Source organism: Gossypium arboreum, chromosome 8, assembly GCF_025698485.1.
Source record: "Gossypium arboreum isolate Shixiya-1 chromosome 8, ASM2569848v2, whole genome shotgun sequence".
Classification (NCBI taxonomy): domain Eukaryota; kingdom Viridiplantae; phylum Streptophyta; class Magnoliopsida; order Malvales; family Malvaceae; genus Gossypium; species Gossypium arboreum.
In genome coordinates, this window is record NC_069077.1 from 32,065,415 (window position 1) to 32,081,019 (window position 15,605).

At 37.9% G+C, this 15,605-nt stretch overlaps 1 non-coding gene across 1 annotated transcript; it reads right to left on the bottom strand.

Annotated features, from left to right (window-relative positions):
• Positions 1-14,171: 14,171 nt before the first annotated feature.
• On the bottom strand, positions 14,172-14,278 carry LOC128279911 (small nucleolar RNA R71). Its single transcript, XR_008270096.1, has one exon. It is a non-coding gene; the product is annotated as a small nucleolar RNA R71 (small nucleolar RNA).
• Between the last annotated feature and the right edge of the window lie 1,327 nt (positions 14,279-15,605).

Below are 15,605 nucleotides of genomic sequence, written 5' to 3' on the forward strand. Positions count from 1 at the left end.
TAACAGGAGGCAAACTTGGTAGTTCTTCTGGAAACACATCGGGAAACTCACATACCACAAGCACTAATTCAATTTTCAATTCTAGATCTTTAGTGTTCAACACAAAAGCAAGATAAGCTTCATACCCTTTTCTCAAATATTTCTGAACAGACATAACAGAAATCATGGCAAATGAACTATCTGACTCTTCTAAATTAACCCGAAGAATTTCACCATTTTCACATTTCAACTCAATGAATTTATTTCCACAATTCACTATCACATCATGTATAGTCAACCAATCCATACCAAGAATCATATCAAATTCATTAAACGGTAATAGCATGAGATCGGCTGGGAAACAGTAACCTCTAATCATCAAAAGGCAATTTCTACATACTTTATCTACTAATACATGCTTGCCTAATGGATTTAATACTTTAATCACAAATTTTGTAGATTCTATAGGCATACTCATACTAGGCATCAATTCCATGCAAACATATGAATGGGTCGAACCCGGATCAATCAAAGCAATAACTCTAGTATCATGGAGAGAAAATGTACTCGTAATCACATTGGGGGAGGATGCCTCTTCGCGAGCACAGATAGCATAGGTCCTCGCAGGTGCTCTAACATCTGGCCTCACTGCTGAATCTCTAGATGCACCTCTATTATTTGCCCCAGCTCCCGAATTTCTCAGTGGTTTGCCTCTGATAGGAGCGTTGCCTAATCTTACACTCTGTATTGCTTCTCTTTTAATCATCTCGGGACACTCCCAAATAAAATGGTCTGGTACACCACATCGGAAACAAGCTGTCTCAGTTGCTTGACACTGACCTGGGTGACGTCGACCACATCGAGGACACTCTGGTCTATCAGGGTGAACACTGCCAACACTTGCAATCGAAGTGGTCTGAGCTTTCGGACTCATAAGTCTTCTGCCTCTGTTTTGCCTAGAATATCCAGCTAAAAAATTAGATCTAGTGGAGAACTCTCTAGGCCTCTTGGATGTAGACTGAAATGACTTGCTCATTGGTCTTCTCTTTGTGTCTTGCGTCTCAATTTCAACTTTGCCCTTTCTTTTTAACAACTCCTCTGCCTCACAAGCTCTCTCAACTAGGAGAACAAACTGTTTTATTTCTAGGACACCAACCGACAATTGAATATCATCATTAAGCCCATCCTCAAATATTTTGCACATAATAGCCTTTGTAGACACACACTCTCGAGCATAATTGCTGAGTCTAATAAACTCGCGCTTATATTCAGTCACTATCATATTGCCCTGTTTCAACTCTAGAAACTCTTTTCTTTTCTGGTCAACAAACCTCTGACTGATGTACTTTTTAAGGAATTCCTCCTGAAAGAAATCCTAAGTGACTCTCTCTTTCGGTACAATTGATACAAGTCTCTTCCACCAATGGTAGGCCGAATCTCTAAGAAGTGATACAACACATTTCATACATTCCTCAGGTGTGCAGGATAACTCATCAAAGACTCCGATAGTATTCTAGAGCCAAAGTTCTGCCTTTTCTACATCATCTTTTGTAGCTAAAAACTCTTTGGCTCATTGTTTTCTGATTTTATCAACTGGTGGCTTTTCTCTTATAACCGTACCCGTGACTGGGGAGCTACATGGGTGGTTTGAGGATCATGAGAGGGTGGAGGTCTAGCAATCGAATTCATACAAACGAACTCAGAAAACCATTCATTCATGGCTTGGAAGAAGGCTTCTCGAGCCCCTCCTCCTTGACTAACTGTAACGGGCCTTTCGCTACTATCTAGTAGCACTGTCCCTTCTGCGGGAGCGGTCGCGTTACTCTCTACATCATCTACACCAGCTTGTTCGAGATCCATAACTATAAAAGAAAACATTTTAAAATCGTTAGGAGTCGTCACACTATCAACATATAAGTATGGCATGTATAGCTAGACTCTTACTCATACTAAATATTCTGAGAACCGACTAAACATTTGCTCTGATACTTATAAAAGTAACAACCCTTACCCGAGACCATCGTCGGAGTGGAGCACGAGGCATTGCTGGACTTAGCTTACTAATTTGGGGCATAAAAATTTATGTTAAAAATTAATTTAGTTTTATTCATTCAATATGTCCCTAAAAAGGGTCCTCGAGATCCTAAAACATGAAATTGAAACAGTTCAAGAACAAACCAGAATCAATAAAAATTTTTCGATCACTTAAACAAATCAAAACAATTTATTTCATCTTTCATAAATAAACTATCCATCTGCGTCATAGTTACTAAATAAATCATAACTCGAGTTACAAAACTCAAAATTCAAATCCGTAAATTTTCTTTGAAACTAGACTCATATTCAAATAACCATGTCGTGTATTTCTGTTAAAAGAAGACTCAATAAGGAATCCATATATATAAAGTATAACTCCTAATTATTTTTTTACAATTTTTAGTGAATTTCTAAATTCAAAATAGAGGATTCAGAAATCACTCTGACCTTGTCTCACCAAAATTTCAATATCTCATAAAATACAACTCTTTTATTTACTATGTTTCTTTCATATGAAAATAGACTCAATAATCTTTAATTCTATATCTCATTCACTATCTAAATCCATTTCTACTATTTTTAGTGACTTTTCAAATTCACATCATTTTGCTGTCTGATACTGTTTTAAAGCTAATTTCACCTTTTTCATGATTTCCATGGAACAACTAGCATTTAGGCATACATAACACCAAACATGTCCTTGATTAGCCATTCCAATAGCTAATCGTTATCAAGCATTTACATACCATTCATTAGCCATATCACAAGATCATACACACAAAATGGCTACGATGTTATACATGACAAACTCAAAATGAAATGTCTAGCTATACCAAAATAATCCTTGTGATAGTGTGCCCGGACTTTCGACGTACTTTACAATCCCTGAATTAGCTTGACAAAACTATAAAATGAAGGAAAATAAATGGGGTAAGCATTAAGCTTAGTAAGTTTGCATGCAAATAAATAACAACATTCATAAGAATTATCTTACTACTTGGAATGATATTACTTAATGTAACTTCATTAATTGTCATAGACATATTTTAAACTTCTTCACTTACTCACTTACTTAAATACTTACTTAATCAAATTTATTAATACATTTTACTTACCTTTTTCCTTATCAAGCATACATGAACATTATATACTTACCTTTGCTCTTCTAGCATGAACTTGTCTTACATTTTTGGTATAACTCGTCTTACCTTACCTTACCTTGAGATTCTCTTTAAATTTTCCTGTTGAACCACATGGAATACTAAGGATACATGAGTACCTTACCATTGCCATGACTTGTCATGGTCTTATGTGGTATCCTTTTTAAACTTACCATTGCCATGTCTCGACATGGTCTTACATGGTATCCTTCCCTTATGAACTCACCAATGCCAAGCCTTGGCATGGTCTTACATGGGGACCTTTGCCTTATAGTAACTTACTGATGCCATGTCTTGACATGGTCTTACATGATATCCTTGCCTTAGAAACCTTACCAATTGCCATGCCTTGGCATGGTCTTACATGGTATCCTTAAACCCTAATATCATGACATTTGTATCCTACACATTCCTAAGGTTGAATCGTGACTTTCTGAAATTACTTCTCCGTCAATTCATGCTTGAGTATTATTTGAATAATTTCATAAAATAAATATACACATGCTGGTAATTAACAATATTAACATAAAATAATAGAATATTGCATTTATTTACCGCAAACTTATCTCGAAACAAATACGATCAATTATATCGATTTAGTCCACTATCTTTTTCTTTTCCCAGTCTAACTCCGAATTTTGCTCTTCTTGATCTATAATAACAAATTTAGCTTATTTAATACTCATATTTATTAAAACAGTCCTTGACTCAAACTTTGGCAAAATTACACTTTTGCCCCTAAACTTTTACATATTTACACTTTTAGCCCCAAGCTCGGAAATTAAAATTCATCCTATTTTCTTATGTTTTATGACATGATGATCATTTTTCCCTTCTATGGAAACATCAAATTCTCACTCTAACATGTTCTTATGGAACATTAGGTATTTTTACCAATTATGTCGTTTTACTCGTTTTCACGTAAAACCGCTTAGCAAAAGTTGTTTAGTACAATTTCAAGCTTCATATTCTACCATAAAACATCAAAATAAACACATTTCACCTATGGGTATTTTTCCAAATATAAACCCTGGGTTAAATTATTGCTAGAATAAGCTTAATTAAGTTACCGAGACCCCAAAAATGTAAAGAACGTTAAAAAATAGGGCTTGGAATCACTTACTATGGAGCTTGGAAGCTTGAAACAAACCCTAGCTATTGAGATCCCTTGACATTCATCCTAAGGAAGAAGATGAGCACATTTTTTCCATCTTCTTCCATTTTCAATTCTTTAATTTGACACTTTACTAAAATGCCCTTCATTAAAATTTTTAGTTATTTCTACCTATCCATTTTTGTCCATGAAAATATAATGGTCTAATTACCATTTAAGGACCTATACTTCAATTATGCACTTCAATTTAATCCCTTAGCATTTAGAACTCAAATTTATCAACTTTTGCAATTAAGCCCTAATATGCAAATCGAACATGCAATCAGTGAAATTTCGTATCGGTATTCAAACATATGCATCTAATCACTCGATAAATCATAAAATTAATCGCAATAAACTTTTCTATCTTAGATTCGTGGTCTCACAACCACTGTTCCATTTAGGCCCTATTTCGGGATGTTACAACCCTAGTCCGAGAACAGCGGGTTAGGGGTGTTACAAAGCGAGAACTATCGGGAAGCTTACAAAGAGCTAATTTAACAGGAAGCTCATGAAGTGCCTATATCAGGAAGCTCACAAGAGCTAAGGTGTATCCGTATCACATGTAGGATCAGAACCTATTAGGACGCTCCGAAGAGCTATAATGGGAAGCTCACAAGAACCATATATGGGAAGCTCGAAAGGGCTAATAACAAGACCCTCTTTTGAGCTATGGTATGTCTGCAACATATGCTAATTCAGAAACAATGAGGAAACTGGTATCTATCAAATTTCATTCATTCAAACAAGACTTAACGTTTCTCGGGCATGTCAAATATATAATTATTTTCATATACATAACAAATTCATTGTAACACCCCTAACTCGCATCCGTCATCGGTCTAGGGTTAAAGGCGTTACCGGATGAATTAGAATATTTTACTAACAATTCATAAACATCATCCATAATCATAGTCATACATCACAATAGAGTCCCTTATATAGGTCATCGAGACCTTAAACATGCATTAGAAAGGGGTCGGGACCAAACCGAACACATACAAAATTTTTCAAAACATAAATAAATTTTCAAAGTTATAGAGGTCACACGCCCGTGTGAACAAGCCGTGTGCCTTACACAGTATTAGACACGCCCATGTGTCTAGATCGTGTCAAATCTGCGCATACATACTGACTTAAACACATGGCTACAAGACATGCCCGTGTGCCTTGGACATGGTTGAAACTGACTTAAGTCACACAGCTAACCACACGCCCTTGTGCCTTGGCCGTGCACAAGACTGACTTAAAATCGTAGGGTACCCCTATAACAGCCTAGTTTTGGGCTTAGTCAAAACTGTGGTTTCAGGACCACCAATCCAAGGTTGAAGAATTATTTTTATTATTATTTTGGTGTCATAGTATGATTATATTAGTTTATGAAAATTTTGGTGAACTAATTTTAGCGTTTGTGAGCTTAATTTCGAAAAAGGACTAAATCGTATAAAGTGCAAAAGTCTTGTTTTGTTAGCTAAAGGTGTAAATTGACTATGAATCATGTTTTTTAGGTCTTTAAAAGGCAAATAGACCCTTTTTAGAGAGGTGGCCAGCCATAGGAGACAAAGGAATAGAAAAGTCAATGTTAGGTGAAAATTTGGTGGCTAAATTTACGAAAAAGAAATAAAATAGAAAAAGAATGATATCATCCCTTTCACCCCTTCTTTTTCATCTAAATCTCAGTAAAATAAGGGTTCTTGGAGCTTTAAGATTTCATCCAAGCTATCCTCTTGCAAGTAAGCCAAATTGAAGGTTATTTTTTATAATTTTTGTACTTTTGGAACCCTTATGGCATGAGCTAGCTAATGGGAGGACCATTTTGCAAAATGGATGATAGTCTAGGGATTTGCCATGAAGGGATTTATGATGTTTTCTGAGTTTTTATGAAAGAAAATGAATCTTATTTGTGTTGTAAAGAACTTTTGTGAAAGAAATAGGACTATTTTGTAAAGTTTGTAAAATGGATAGTAATGTTGTGAAATAATGGGAATTTTGGGTCACTATAAGAGTAAAAAGGGTTCATCTAGGCTTAAGATTCGAAGAAATTCAATAAAAATCAAATTTCGAGCCTAGGGGTAAAGTGGTCATTTTGTGAAAGTTTAGGGGCAAAATGGTCATTTTGCCAATAATGTGAGTTTTTGATTGTATAAATTTATTCAGTGATTAAATGAGTGAATTCTTATTATTTTAGATCAAGAAATACAAATCCGAAACTAGACTGGGGGAAAACCAAGCAAGTAGATTAAATCGTCTAGTCGCCTACATTTTGTAATCCGAGGTAAGTTGTATGTTAATAATGCAACTATATTGCTATGATGTATGATTTAATTGATATTGCATAAATTATTTGATTATGATTATAAGAATGCATGTCGAGAAATTAATGTAGTAAAGACTTCCGGTTGAACATTTGGAGTAGACTTGGATATTCGTACCATGACATTGGGTGGTATGTGAGCCAGTGTAAGACATGTCTGGGACATGCATCAGCCACGTTATGAGATTCGGCGTGAGACATGTCTGGGACATGCATCGACATTGAGACGAGAGCTAGTGTAAGACATGTATGGGACATGCATCGGCCTCGGGATATACAAGCCAGTTTAAAACCTGTCTAGGACATGGCGTCAGCTTGTTGTTTTTCAGTGTAAGACCTATCCAGGACATGGCATCGACACCGATAGATGAGAGCCAATGTAAGACCTGTCTGGGACATGGCATCAACCTCGATATATGAAAGTCAGTGTAAGAACTGTCTGGGACACAGCATCGACTTTAATGTGCTAGCCAGCGTAAGACCATGTCTAGGACATGGCGCCGGCATCTTATCCCATGTTCGGAGTTATTTAGTATCCAGTAATATTTCAAATAGTTCAATGGGAGATTTATGGTTTATGTCAAAATGAGAAAAGTTATGACCACGTGGTGAGTGACACAGGTACCTAATTGAAATGTATGAGATGTGGGCTCAATATAAGCCATATGAATTGTATTGGATGGTGATGAGTAAGTTGTGCTTATGTCTATTTATTGTATACATAAACAAGCTATGAAATGTTATGAGCATATTGTTGTATGATAATTAGTTTATGTTTATTTTCATGCAACTTACTAAGCTTTATGCTTACCCCTTTTTCCTTTCCATTTTCTCATAGAGTTGCCAAAGTAGCTCGAGGATCATTGCCTACATTGGAGAAACCAGTCACACTATCACTTGAAGCACTCGGTATAGTCAGTTCTTTTATTTTGAGTATGGCATGTATAGGATCTTGGCTTTTGAGTTTTGTGTCAATTGTTAATTGGCCAAATGTGTTGGCTTAATTTAATACTTAACTCATTTTGTATAAGGCCACGAAAAATGGTCGATATTGAATGTTATTATGTGAATGCAAGAAAACCTTTCGTGAATGTCAAATTGTAGGCATGTTTGAATATGTATGAACCTTATATAGGCCTTAGTTATGGTTGCTTGGTTGAGAAATCTTTTTGTGATAGACTTGGTATGATAGATTGTGTTTCAGGGTGGCAAGGAGCTTGGTAGATAGCCTTATATCGTCCATACAGGTAGACACACGGGCATGTGTCTAGGCCATGTGTGATGCACGGTCAACACCATGGGCGTGTTTTTTGACTGTGTGTCCCCTGCACCTCGAATTTCCAAGTCAGTATGCATGTTAGTAAACACACGGGCAGAGACACGACCATGTGTCTCAGCCGTGTGGACGACACGGCCTATGGCCACTGGCGTGTGCCTTGGTCGTGTGCCCCTAAATTGTCACTAATGTCAGAAACAAAATGTCAAGTTTTTAGACACGGGCGTGTCATGGCCGTGTGAGGGACACGGGCCATGGACACAGGCGTGCATCAGGCCGTGTGAAAACCCTGTAGGTTTGAAGTTGAAATTTAATTCACACGGGCTCGGGGCACAGGTGTGCCCCCTTATGCTTAGGCCTTGTGAACCACATGGGCCTTTGGAACGACCAGGTCAACAGGGCCACACAGGCGTGTTGCCCTTCCACACGGGCATGTGCCCTGCTTGAAGTGACATTTTTCAAAGTTTTCAAAGGTGTTAGAATTAATTCTAGATAGTTTCAAAAGCTCATTTTGGGTCTCGTAGACCCATATTAAGAATTTCCAGACTAAGATTGAAAAGTTTTAAATTGGATCAAATTTTATGATTTGAAATGATTGTATGCATGAGTTTAAGTTAAGTAATGCCTCGTGCCCAGTCCTGGCCTCAGACTCAGGTAAAGGTTGTAACATTTAATAGTATCAAAACTATGGTTTAGTCGATTCTAGGACTAACCTAGCTTAAGTATGAGTCTAGTTATACATGTCATAATTGTATATTTATAGTGTGACGACTTCTGACGAGATAAATTGTGTTTTTATATATATAGTAAATAGATCCTGACATGGCTACGGTAGATGATATGGAAAGTAATGCGCCGACTCCCACTAAAGGCACCACGCCCGTGGATAGTAGGCCCGTGAAAATGAGTTAGGGCAGAGGGGCTAAAGAAGCTTACCTCCATATGATGGACGCTTGGTACTCGGAGTTTATTTGTGCGAATCTGAATCCTCCACCTCCTCCACCTCCCCCAATTCCTCAACCCATTCATATAGCTCCTCAAGGAGCAGAAATAGCTAGGAGAGAGAAACCTCTAGTAGACAGAATCTGTAAGCATGGGGCCGAGGAATTTAGAGCATATATTGATGATGATCCAGAGAGGGCCGAGTTTTGGTTGGAAAATACCATTAGGGTATTTGACAAATTATCGTGCACGCCGGAAGAGTGCATGAAGTGTGTAGTGTCACTCCTACGAGATTCGGCCTATCAATGGTGGAATACCCTTGTGTCAGTGGTATCGAGAGAGAGAGTAACTTGGGATCTTTTCCAGGAGGAGTTCCTTAAAAAGCATATTAGTCAAAGGTTCATAGATCAAAAGAGGAAAGAATTCCTTGGGCTGAAGCAAGGCCGTATGATAGTGACTGGGTACGAGCGTGAGTTTGTGAGGCTCAGCAAACATGCACGAGAGTGTGTATCTACAGAAGCCATTATCTGCAAGAGGTTTGAAGATGGTTTGAACAAAGACATTCGTTTATTAGTTGGTATTTTAGAGTTGAGGGAGTTTGTGGTACTTGTCAAGAGAGCTTGCAAGGCTGAAGAATTGGCCAAAGAGAAGAGAAAAGCTGACATTGAGTCTCGTGACTCTAAGAAAAAACAGATGGAGAAATCACACCAGACCTCATCTAAGAGATCGAGAGAGTTTTTTGCTCGACCAAATGCATTAGTAGGACTCTCAAGTAGAAACAAGAACAAACAGTACATGACGTTTAAAGCTCAAACCACTTCTATGGCAAGCGTGGGTAGTACTCGACCGAATAGACCGGAATGTTCATAGTGCGATAGATGTCATTTCTGTGAGTGCTGAGGAAATGAAAGAGGCTATTTTAAATGTGGGTCATTGGACCATTTTATTCGTAGCTATCACGAAATGGTCGAGAAAGACAAGGATCAAAGCGTGAGATCGAGTAATGCTCCTTCAAGAGGTATACTGCATAAGAACCTTGGAAGTAGGGCTAGCAGTAGAGGTACGCCTAGAGAAGCTGCTGTGAGGCCCGAGGGCAGAGCGCCTAGAAGGACTTATGCTATACGTGCCGTGAAAAGGCAAAGTCTCCTGATGTATGATATATCTATTATTACTTTGATTGACCCGTGGTCTACCCATTCCTATATCTTTACGAAACTGATACCCTATACGAATATGCTAGTTGAATCCACTGAATTTGTGGTGAAAGTGTCCAACCCTTTAGGCAAGCATGTATTAATGGACCAAGTGTGTAGAAATTGTCCTTTGACAATTAAAGGTCATTTTTTTTCAGTTAACCTCATGTTATTTCCGTTTGATGATTTTGATGTAATCCTTGGGGTGGATTGGTTGACTTCTCATAGTGTTGTAGTGGACTATGGGAGAAAAGTTATTGAGTTGAAGTGTGAAAGCTGGGATGTTCTTCTGGTTGAATCGGGTAGAACAGATAACTTGCCTGTGGTGATATTGTCCATGTCGGCAGTGAGATATTTGAGAAAAAGATATGAAGCTTATCTTGCTTTTGTATTGAATACTCAAGCATCTGAATTGAAGATCGATTCAGTGCTAGTGGTATGTGAGTTCGCAGATGTATTTTCGAAGGAATTGCCGGGACTGCCTCCAGTGAGAGAATTTGAATTTGGAATTGAGTTAGTCCCTAGTACAGCACCTATCTCGATTGCTCCATATAGGATGGTTCTGACGAAGTTAAAGGGGTTGAAAGTTCAGCTACAAGAGTTAACAGATAAAGGTTTTGCGAGACCAAGCTATTCTCCGTGGGGTGCTCCGATACTCTTTGTGAAAAAGAAAGACGGGTCGATGAGGTTATGTATAGACTACAGACAACTCAAAAAAGTGACAATGAAGAACAAGTATCCCCTGCCAAGAATAAACGATCTGTTTGATCAATTGAAAGGAGCCACTGTATTTTCCAAGATAAACTTAAGGTCCGGTTATTATCAGCTCAGAGAAAAGGAGCAAGATGTACCGAACCGCGTTCAGGACAAGGTATGGGCATTATGAGTTCCTAGTCGTGCCCTTTGGTTTAACGAATGCCCTGGCGGTATTTATGGACTTAATGAACCGCATTTTCCAACCATATTTTGATAAGTTCGTCGTCGTTTTTATCGATGACATATTGGTTTATTCGTGTGATGAGAGTGAGCACTAGAAACATTTGGGGACGGTTTTACAAACCTTAAAAGATAAGCAGTTGTATGCCAAGTTTAGTAAAAGCAAATTTTGGCTACAAGAGGTCAGATTCTTGGGACACATTGTGTAGGGTGACGGGATCAGAGTTGACCCGTGTAAGATCTCGGCTATCGTTGAGTGGCAACCGCCGAGGAGTGTGTCAGAGATACGAAGCTTTCTAGGCTTAGCTGGGTATTACAGAAGATTTGTAAATGGATTCTCCATGATAGCTACTCTAATGACAAGGTTGTTACAGAAAGATGTCACGTTTGAATGGACGGAGAAATGCCAGTAGAGTTTCGAGAAACTAAAGACCTTGTTAACCGAAGCTCCAGTTTTAGTGCAACCAGGATCGGAAAAAGAAATTTGTGGTGTATAGCGATGCCTCCTTAAATGGAATGGGAGGTGTGCTCATGCAAGAAGGCAAAGTGATAGCATATGCCTCGAGACAACTTAAGCCACACGAGAAAAATTACCCGACCCATGATTTAGAATTGGCCGCCATCGTGTTCCCATTGAAAATTTGGAGACACTATTTATATGGCGAGAGATGTCGGGTATTTATTGATCATAAGAGTTTAAAATATTTGATGACTAAAAAGGAGCTGAATTTACTGCAACGAAGATAGTTGGAGTTGATAAAGGATTACGAGTTGGTGATTGACTACCACCCCCAGAAGGCGAATGTAGTCGCTGATGCATTGAGTAGGAAATCATTGTTTGATTTGAGGGCTATAAATATTCAATTGACGGTGACTGATGATGGTTTGATTCTAGCTGGGATGAGAGCTAAATCGATGTTCCTTCAAGAGATTCGTGAAGCTCAAAAAGGTGATTAGGATTTGCAAGCTAAAATGGCTCAATGTGAGATGGGAAACGAATCAGAATTTCATATTGGTACTAACGGTTGTACAATGTACTGAGACATGATTTGTGTGCCTAAGGACGATGAGCTTAGTAAGAAGATTTTGAGAGAGGCACTGATAAGTCATAATTTATACATATTTTTATCTCATGCTTAGCATATTATTGATGAATTATCATTAGATTTCTGGAAGTTGATGCTCCTAATCCTTAAATTTCATGTTTTATACTAAGGGCGAGAAACGGGCCAAAAACGGAGAAAATGGGTCAACATGGGAAATCAAAACAGCTTGGACTTCCTCGCAGGGGTAGACCACAAGCCCGTGTCTATTTAACAGATTGTAACACTGCCTAAGCCACACCACACGGCCGTGTCTATTTAGCAGACTCTAAACACGGCCTAAGCCACCTCACACGGGCGTGTCACACGGGCATGTCCCTGTTGAGCCAAAGTCTAGTCCTATTCGGAAAAGGCCACTCTTGAGGGTTTTGAAGCATTCTAAAGCCTATATAAACACCCCAAGAGGTACCTAGAAAGGACACACAGAGTAGGAGGCAAGGAATTACTCGAAGAAAGCCGATTGATCCATCTTAGAAGCCAGATTCTCCTTCAAGATTGAAGATCTCCCTTCAATTTCCTTCAGGGTTTTTTGGGTTTTCTTTATGTTTTGTTATTATTATTCTTTTGAGATGTTTCCTTTTACACTTATGAACTAAGTACCCTAAATACCTAAGGGGAATGAAACCTAAGACGGATCTTGTTATTATTTTCTGAATTATATGATAAATACTTGATTTGTTCTTAATTATGTGTTTTTAATTCTTTTTTTAATATTCTAGGATATTGATTCAAGTTTTGATGTGCTTATTTAGAGGAGAAAAAGTCCCTGTCTAAGAGTAGATCTAGCATAATTGAGTGGAGTTGATTGCACCCCTAGACACAGGGCGCCATAAATCTGCCAAATTAGGGTCAAACTTAATAAGGGAATCCATAGATCGAGTTAATGCAACACTAGGGGTTTTAATTAGAAAGAGATTTCAATTAATCAACCTAGGGTTAGACATTGTTAGTCTCGAGAGAGATAATAATATAACTTAGGGATTTTTACGGATCGAGTCAAGTGAATAAATCAGTTGGTTCAGAGTCAAGTAACAAGTGAAGTCTAGGTGGATTTTTCCTTGGGTATTGTCCAAATCAATCAGTTTTCCCAAAAGTATTTCCTCAATTTTCTTCCTGTGCATTCTTAGTTTAGTTAACTAGTTTAGATAAAGTAAATCCCCTTATTTTTAGGCTAGATAATAAAAAGAAAGTTAGTACTAGTACTTTTAGTTCCTGCGAGTTCGACATTCCGGCCTTACTATAAGTTATACTACTGTCCGATAGGTGCGCTTGCCTTTATCGTGATAATAGTTAGTTTTCAAGTACGATCAATCATATATATAAAACTTATCACGCATACATCAAGTTTTTGGTGCCGTTAACGGGAAACTAAAATATTAGGAATGCTCAATTTTTATTACTTTAGACACTTATTTTATTGCAATTTAAATTTTATTTTAGATTTATTATTTTTACTAAATTTTCTTTCGTTTTCTTCTAACAGGTTTTTATAGTTTATGATTAGAAGAAACCCGTCAAGGCCATTACTTTTTGACAGTGAGATTGAAAGCACAGCTTGTAGAAACCGAAGAGAAACAAAGCAAAACCTAAGAAACATAGAGGAAGGATAAGAGGAAGATATCCATAATATAACCGAGGAGATGGCTGAAAATCAGAATAATCAGCTTCCTCCTGTGGTTGCTGCAGATCCAATAAATCAGAATCTTATTCCTCGTACTATGTATGATTATGCTAAACCTTCTTTAACAAGAGCCGAATCAAGTATAGTTAGACCTATTATTCTTGCAAATAATTTTGAACTGAAACTTAACACAATTCAAATGATACAATATTTTGTTCAATTTGATGGTTTGCAGGACGAGGATCCAAACACTCACTTGGTGAATTTTCTGGAGTTTTGCGACACTTTTAAGATCAATGGTGTTTCTAATGATGCCATTCGCCTTTGGTTGTTTCCCTTTTCATTGAGGAACAAAGCTAAATAGTGGTTGAACTCATTACCATGAGGGTCAATCACTACTTGGGAACAAATGACCAAAAAATTCTTACTTAAATATTTTCCACCAGCTAAAACAACTAAGTTGAGGAATGATATCTCTTCTTTTGTGCAGATAGATCTAGAAACACTCTATGATGCATGGGAGAGATACAAGGATCTATTGAGAAGGTGCCCTCACCATGGGTTACCTCTATGGTTGCAGGTTCAGACTTTTTACAATGGTGTGAACCCCTCAACAAGGCAATTTATCGACGCAGCCGCCGGTGGTACTTTAAACAACAAAACACCTGAAGAGGCTTACGAATTTATTGAAGAGATGTTACTAAATAACTATCAGTGGCAAGTCATGAAAACAAAGCGAACAAAAGCATCTGGTGTTTTCAACCTCGACACGGTCACTATGCTATCTAACCAGGTAGAACTTTTAAATAAAAAGATTGAAAGTTTATATGGTTCTACTCAGGTACATCCAGTGATGAGGTGCGATGCAAATGGAGGAGGAGTGCACACAGAATATCAATCTTTCAACCCTAGCATCGAGGAGGAACAAGTTCAATATATGGGTAATAATAATTCTAGACCTCAAAATAACCCATACAATAACACTTATAATGCTGGTTGGAGGAACCATCCCAACTTCTCGTGGGATGGCCAAGGAAATCAAAGGCCACAACATCCCCCAAGCTTTCAACAACCACCTTACCAACAGGAAAAGAAACTAAACCTTTAGGAGATGCTAACGAAATTTATCTCAGTGCCAGAAACTCATTTTCAAAATACCGAGACAGCACTTAAGAATCAACAAGCGTCAATTCAAGGGCTCGAAACCTAGATAGGCCAACTCGCCAAACTGATTTCTGAACGACCACAAGGTAGCTTGCCAAGAAATACTGAATCGAACCCAAGAGAACAATTTAATGCGATTACCGTTCGAGGTAAGGAAGGGTTACTTAAACTTGAACTAGAACCGAGGCAAGGAATTATGGTAAGTAAAGGTAAAGGTGAGGTGGACCACAATGAGCAAAAATCGGTAAGTAGATAGTACAAACCTCATATGCCATACCCCAGTGCGACAAGGAAAGACCACACGGATGAACAATTTGGTAAATTCCTTAAATTATTAAAGAAATTACATATTAACTTACCATTTATTGAAGCTCTTTCGAAGATGCCGAATGCAGTTAAATTTTTAAAGGAGCTTTTAGCAAATAAGTGGAAGCTGGATGAGGCGTTACATGTAGAGTTGAACGCAGTTTGCTCAACCATTCTACAGAATAAGCTACCGAACAAGTTGAAAGATCCAAGGAGTTTTACGATTCCTTGTTTAATTGGTAGTCTACATGTTAGCAATGCTTTGGCTAATTTAGGGGCTGAAATTAATGTCATGCCCTATAAAATGTTTAAACAACTAGGTCTTGGGAAACCCAAACAAACTAGGATGAGCATTCAATTGGCGGATAAAACAATCAAATTTCCTAAGGGTATTATTGAAGATGTACTTGTTAAAATTGAA